Below are 7,415 nucleotides of genomic sequence, written 5' to 3' on the forward strand. Positions count from 1 at the left end.
CAGTAGCCCTCATCCTTCATGTATTTGACAATTGTGCATTTACTAGTGTCAGACGCTCTTCTAGGCCTGGGGGATACGTCAGTTAAAACACCAGAGGCCCTAGATCGTGGAACTTATATTTTAGTGGGGGGACAGCTAATTAAAAAAATCAAATCTGTACTTTTAGGAAGTGACAAATGCTATGGAGAGGAGCAAGGTGGGTGGGGTAGGGGGAAGACCTGTAGGTAAGTTGGTTACCTCCAAGAGGAGGATATTTGTGCAGAGACCTGAAAAAAAAAAGGAGCACCCCCCCGGCCCCCCGCCCCAATCCAGATCAGGAGAAACAGCATTTCAGACAGAGGAAGCTGCAGTTGTAAAGGCAGCCCAAGCTCAGCAGTGTCGGAGGAACCACCAGGAGGCCAGCCTGGCAGGAGAGGCTTGAGTGCAGGGATTGACTTGGGAGAGGTGGGACCAAGTAGGGCCATTTAGGGTGTAATAAGGAGTAATGCTCCCAGCTCAGAGGTAGGAAACTTGCCCACAGCCACACAACTAAGTGGCAGAAGGAGGGTTCAACTCAGGTCTTTGTGACTCTAAAACGTATTCTTTCCATTACTAAATCACATTCTATCCCTGGAATTTATCTTTACTCTTGTATTGAAAAGTATTCCCAGTGTGTAATGAGTGCTCAATAAACACTTAGTGAATGTTGTTCTAGACTAAGAGTACCCCTCACAGTTTTTAGAGCTTTGGGAGTTTAGGGCTCATTTGCAAATTTTTGCATGTAAATTCTACAACCCCCAGAGGCAAGTAGTTTTATCTCTTCTTTTAGAGGAGAAAACTGAGGCTCTGAGATGTGAAGTAATTTTTCCCAAAGTTACAAAATGTATTACATTCTCTTTTCAGGGTCTGCCATCTCACACTGCTCTTATGGGAGGATCTCCTTCCTCCTTCACCCACTCTCTTCCCAGGGGATGGGAAAGGAACGGGAGAGGAGATTGGCAGCCATCGTTTGAGCCATATGACCTGGCCCCCTGGTCAGAGCTAATTGGCCCTGGGCTGGACACCACTTGACCAAACTTGGGATCATCAAACGCTTTCTCTTTGGGCATTTGGATTCATAGACCCCAGCTGGTATCTGTTGAACTAAGGAGAAGAAAATTCGCAAACTGGAGACCACACCGTGGGGCAGGCAAGTGGTCTTACTGCTGAGTGCTCACAAGGGAGAAGTAAAGCAGACACACAGAGAAGTTAGGCAAGGCAAGCAATTGATCCTGAGAGACAGCTCCGCGGTGCCTCGTTCCAGCCACAGTGAAGGTCCTCCTAGCCTGGGTTCCCAAACTACCCCCGAATCCTTGGTAACAACTCCCCCATTTCTGTTACTTATGGCCTGAAGAGTCCTAACTCAGCCAGCCAGGAATTGACAGAACACGGAAATGGAGCAGCAACTCCCCACCTTCAAGCTACCATCAAGGGGTTACCAAAGCCCTGCCCACTGCTTGCTGCTGGAGGCTTCTTCTTGCTGCCATGGAAACCGATTCTGACCCCTCACCCCAGCCCATCAGGGTTGTTGAAAAGGGCTGCAGAGTCCTGGCTTCCTAAGAGATTCTGGAACACAGTGAATCTATTGATATTTCACCTCATGGTGAATCAGACTGCTTTCTAGGCTTTGCTGGAAATCTAGTCACTCTCTGTGGGGAAGCCATTCTGAGATCCAAGCTAACTTTTGGCACATAACCCTTTCAAAATTTGCAGACTACTATATGTGAGTTTGGTTACTGGCAGTCTTTTTTAAAAGGGTAATTTATATCTTTGCATATATGTTACGTAAAGTAACCAAGGATTAATAGCTTTAGCGGATTAGAGATACATCATTTGTTGACAAATTGATCAAAACCCTAGGCTCCAAGGACTGTTCAGATCACTGAAATTTTAAAATGTAAAGCATTAAACGCATCTTTGTTTTCTGGGGTTGCAACCCCTTTCTTCTCCTTAACTAATGAAAAACAATTTTTCTATTTAGACAGTTTCAATAAATCATCAAACATAAATTCTTGGGGTCGGGGGGGGGAACCTTTCAGGCTGGGAGAAATTTCAGGTTAAAACCTCCCTGCTTAACTGAGCTTGGCTTTGCAACATTTCATCCTACAAATGGTTTAAAAGAAAACAGTTACAGGTGATGTTCCTGTAGAGGGAAAGCAGTAAGAAGAAAGACTGGGAGCCTTGAATTTCTCCTGCAGCGAACAGGCAAGGAATGGTCCAGTTCGCATGCTCTCACAACCATGAGTATTGGTTAAGAGTTTGATTTCAGCCAGGACTTCTTGGTTTGAATCCAGTTGAATCAAACCATATGAGACAAAATAGTTTTCCAATGAGTTTTGATGGATTTTGACCACTTTATGAGGAACATTGTAGGGTTTAGCCTGCTCTACCTAACTAAAGAACTTGAGGGAAGGGGGATATCTCATGCCAACCAATTTTAAAAGTCAGTCCTCTTTGTTTGGCTTATGCTTTGATAAAACATCAAACATCTAATAGAGAAAAGGGAACCATTTCTTCCCATTCCATCAGGCATGCATTGGGGTTGGTCAAGCTCATATACAGGGAGCCCCAATTTAAGACAAAGAAAATATATTTGACTGTTCACAAGTGGTCTATTAGGATAGTCATTTTTATTCCTAAAGAATATTCCCTATTAGTATCACTCCTTGTTGAGTGCTTTCCAATAATCAGTTTCCTGGACACTTTTTTTGTGTGTGTGTGTGGTACACGGGCCTCTCACTGCTGTGGCCTCTCCCGTTGCGGAGCACAGGCTCCGGACGCGCAGGCCCAGTGGCCATGGCTCACGGGCCTAGCTGCTCCACGGCATGTGGAATCTTCCCGGACCGGGGCACGAACCCATGTCCCCTGCATCGGCAGGCAGACTCTCAACCACTGCGCCACCAGGGAAGCCCCCTGGACACTTTTATAATATGATTGAATTTACAGTTTCAGTTAACATAACACTTTCCAAGACTAGGTTTATTACATAGATCTGGGTAGAACTGTACCACTTAGTTATCAAAAATTTAAAACCTCATTTACTTCGGAATAAGCTTCCAAATCTAAGTGAAGCATTTCTGGTTATATTTCCTGGGTATATTCAAATTCATGAATCATCTACGAGCTAAAGGTGGATTGGAAAACTTCACAGACATTCATCTCCAATATGCATTGTATAATAAACAAAGCAAGTCCCAGAATAATGTGGAACACTAGGTATAATATGTTGCTATTTATGTTTAAGATGTTAAAATACACGTTTGTGTGTGTGTGCAGGTACATATATGTGCATACGTGCAAAAGATTTGAAAAAGGTCTGGCGTAAAATCACTCATTAACTAACAGTAGCTACCTCCTGGCATGGGATAGGAGACAAGGGGGACTTTCAGTTTTTACTCTATGTGCTGGGATTTGTCTGAATTTTTCACAGATGTGTATTCCTTTTATAATTTAAAAAGATTTGTTGTTCTTTTAAAAACTCTTCTAACTGGACAGGCTTGGTTAGTGAGAGAAGCAGGTTTTTGAGATGCTTATATAAAAGAGATTACTGTGAGTAATTATACCAAGAGACTATAATTATCGAAAGTTGGCTATGAGCCGCCAGATATTACTAGCATGTCTTTCTCACAAAGTTAGCAATACCCCTGTCAAACTCACCTGATAGACAATAAAAAAACATTTTCAGCATGTGGTCTAGGGACTTCTGAGTTTCTGATTCGGTGACTTAATAAGTCATCTTGTGGTGAGAGGTCAGCAGGCAGCGAGGGGTACAGTGGGGAGGACGCTGGGCAAGTGCCCTGGAACCCCATGGGGGCTCCATGTTCTTCATTATTGAGGACAGGTTAATAAAGGTCATTTCAGCTGAAGCATCTGTAGCTCTGACTGGTGTCTACAATGGGCAGATGCCCAATCTGTAACTGGCCCGAGCATGCAGGACTCCAAAACTCACGCTATATCAGCAGTCCCCAACCTTTTTGGCACCAGGGACCTGTTTCGTGGAAGACACTTTTTCCACGCCAGGGGGTGGGGTGGGTGGGGAGGGATGGGGGGGAGGGATGCTTCAGGCGGTAATGCGACCGATGGTGGGGATGGTTCAGGAGGTAATGCGAGCGATAGGGAGCGACGGGCAGCAGCAGAGGAAGCTTTGCTCGCTCTCCCGCGCTTACCTCCTGCTCTGCGACCCGGTTCCTAATAGGTCAGGGACCGGTACCGGACCTCGGCCTGGGGGTTGGGGACCCCTGCTCTATATGAAAGCCCTGCCCCTCAGGCCTGCCAGTATAGATTCTCAGAATCAGTGCTACCCTACGGCTTCAGCTGAGCCATCAGCACCCCTTCAGTAGAGGGGCCCCCTGAGCACAGTCTACAGACATAAGTCAGAGCTATAAGTACATAGGAACTGACATCTAGAGCAGAGGCTTCAGAGTCTGGTCCACACTATGGTCTTAAAAATGGAATTAATTGCCAACCTTTAAACATCAGATAATTTCATGTAAAATGTAGATTTCTAACTTCTCTTTAAAAACTGGCGCTCTGATATCAGTGGGTCAAGATTCATTGAAACCACACTTGCCTGAGCTGAATATCTGGGCTCTCTCTAGATGGAGCATCATTCTAGGGTTTTCCGCAGTTCTCCCCACTCCGTATTATTTCACATCCTTCCTCCATTGCTCATGTGGTTGCCAGCTTGGTCACTGAAGTGGGTGGGATTACCTCCACTGCATTTAAAACAAGGAAGGCCAGTGCAGTTTGTTAGCAATGCTGTCCATTGGAATCCCATCTCCCGATGTTAGATACAACAAGAAAACACAGTACTGCAGCTTAAGAAATCTAGAATGCAGTGGAGGAGACAGGATAGGCATCTGTATCAGTAAATCTAGTCACAAGTTTGGCCCCTGAATCTTCTTGCCTTCCTTAGCATAGTTAGTGACTGTCCATAAATGATCCTGTATTTCAATTTTTTTTTGAATATGTTTAAATTTCAACCATCCTGACACTTGCAGCACTTCTCTCAAGGGTATGTTTATGCATTGGCAATTTTAATAGGGATATGTTTTCTGGCTTAAATAACAAATACTTACCTCCCCAGAAGAATAATGAACAAAGTGTTAATTTATAATTTTGTTCACGGTGCTTTCTCATTGTTAATTACCTCCTTTGTTGCTGGTAATACCCTTTTCTGTTACCAATAATTTTGGAGGCAGAATGATCTGGTAGTGTGGATTGCAGAGTCTGGAACACCCAGGTTCAAATCCAGGTCTCTTAGTCCTTGGGCAACTCTCGTTTCTTCTCTGAGCCCAAGTTTAACCATCTGTAAAACTGGGATATCATTCCATACCCTATTTTTCTTGAAGGATCATTTCATGAAGTTAATGTGATGCTTGTTTCTTCCTTAGTTTAACTGTAACAGAATTTTCTCCAGACCCCTTATCTATTTATTTGTTTAGTTTTGTATCTGCATCATCATTGACATAGCTTAACCTACGTCATTTGCCTAATCCACTCTGTGAAGTGAGATAAAAATCTTTGTTGAAATTAAGCAGAATTAAGACTCTGCTTAATGCTAACATTTGTGGTCAGTGTGCAGTGGGAAGCAGCTTTCTTGATGATCAGCTGAAGTGATAACAGGAAGAAGACAAGATAATCAAACATGCTTTGATTTCTGAACTGCCTATATTAACTCTAAGTTCTAGAGTCTTAAATGTTACGGCCTTTACAATGTTTTTTATTATTGATGTCATGCCCCATTAAAATACCACTGTATTACTTGGTTAATAAATACTTGTGAAGACTTATAAATCCACATTCTAGTCATGAACTGATTTTACTGACCATGGTAAATACCATTTGTATAAGTGAGGTAACTGGTATCTGTGGATTTGCTGAACACTAGAAAGAAGGCTAGAGAGTTCTGGTTGTTTCACAGTTTGCTTCCATGCAAGTGAGCTTTTAATTCATAAGAGCCAGGAGCTTGTTCCTTTTGTCAGTGAATGCAAAATCTTCTAGCCTGGCCTAAAATTTCAGCTTCTTTTTTCTATACTTGGTTAACCTTTCACCTTGGTGGTCAGTATCAGGGAATAGCAGAGCTGAATCTGTTCCAATGTCACTGACCTATGAACAATAAACATCACCTACATCTCGTGGACTTCCAGAAGAAAGTGGCTTGGCCACTGAATCAGAGTGCTGGGTTCCTGGAGTCACGGCCACTTCAGAGCATCAACAGGGAGGAGCCCCACACCACCTGCTAGTGCCGGCACAGCTAAAACTGTGGGCCTGGGCTTCCCTGGTGGCGCAGTGGTTAAGAATCTGCCTGCCAATGCAAGGGACACGGGTTTGATCCCTGGCCCGGGAAGATCCCACATGCCGCAGAGCAAGTAAGCCCGTGCGCCACAACTACTGAGCCTGAGCTCTAGAGCCCGCAAGCCACAACTACTGAGCCCACGTGCCACAACTACTGAAGCCTGCATGCCTAGAGCCCATGCTCTGCAACAAGAGAAGCCACGACAATGAGAAGCCTCCACTCGCCACAACTAGAAAAAGCCCGCGCTCAGCAATGAAGACCCAACACAGCCATAAATAAATAAATTTATAAAAAAAAAAAACTGTTGGCCTTTGCTGTGCGAAAGGAAGGAGGACAATTTTAGGGGTTGTTATTCAAGTCAACAAAATTTTACCTTATAAATTCATTTCTTTGCTCTGTTTGATTTTTTTTTTTTTTTAATACTTCTAAGTTCTCTCTATCTCCAGCTGGAGGCCTAAAACTTACATTTCCCAAACTCACTCTTGCTGGTAGAGTTCCAGTTTGGATTCCTCATATGAGAGAGGCTGGTGTGATATTTGAAAGTGAGAGGCAAGCAGCAGCACTTTTGCTCTGCAGTCCTGACAGTCTATTGTGGAGGCTTCCAGACCACAGACATGAGGCCTGGCAGCCTCTGGGGGTCTTGCTGTGAATCGCCCACTTCCTGTGACTCACCGCAGGATCCTGTGATTCCTTTATTTCCTGATTACCTAAATGCCACTGGCAAATTCCCTATGTCCCCCATTCTGTTTTTCAAAGGCTAATGAGCTTCTAATTTCTCTTTCTTTCTACTTCAGATAATACTGAGAGTAGTGTGTTAGTTCTCCAAGGAAACAGAACCAACAGGAGATTATCTATCTGTCTATCATTATCTATCTCTATCTCTATATCTATATGTCTATATACAGAGAGGTATATATATATATTCCAGTGTTGTCCAAGGCCATTTGGTCATTTATATTATTTATATATCTATACCTGGCCATTTATAAATATATCTATATATTTATATTATATTATATGCAAAATTTAAATATATAGATATATAAATATATCTATATGATTTATGTATCTATATCTATTTATATCACAAGATTTATTA

This window comes from Delphinapterus leucas, chromosome 8 (assembly GCF_059928025.1).
Source record: "Delphinapterus leucas isolate spDelLeu-1000000601 "Yukka" chromosome 8, BTC_Dleu_Yukka2, whole genome shotgun sequence".
Lineage (NCBI taxonomy): Eukaryota > Metazoa > Chordata > Mammalia > Artiodactyla > Monodontidae > Delphinapterus > Delphinapterus leucas.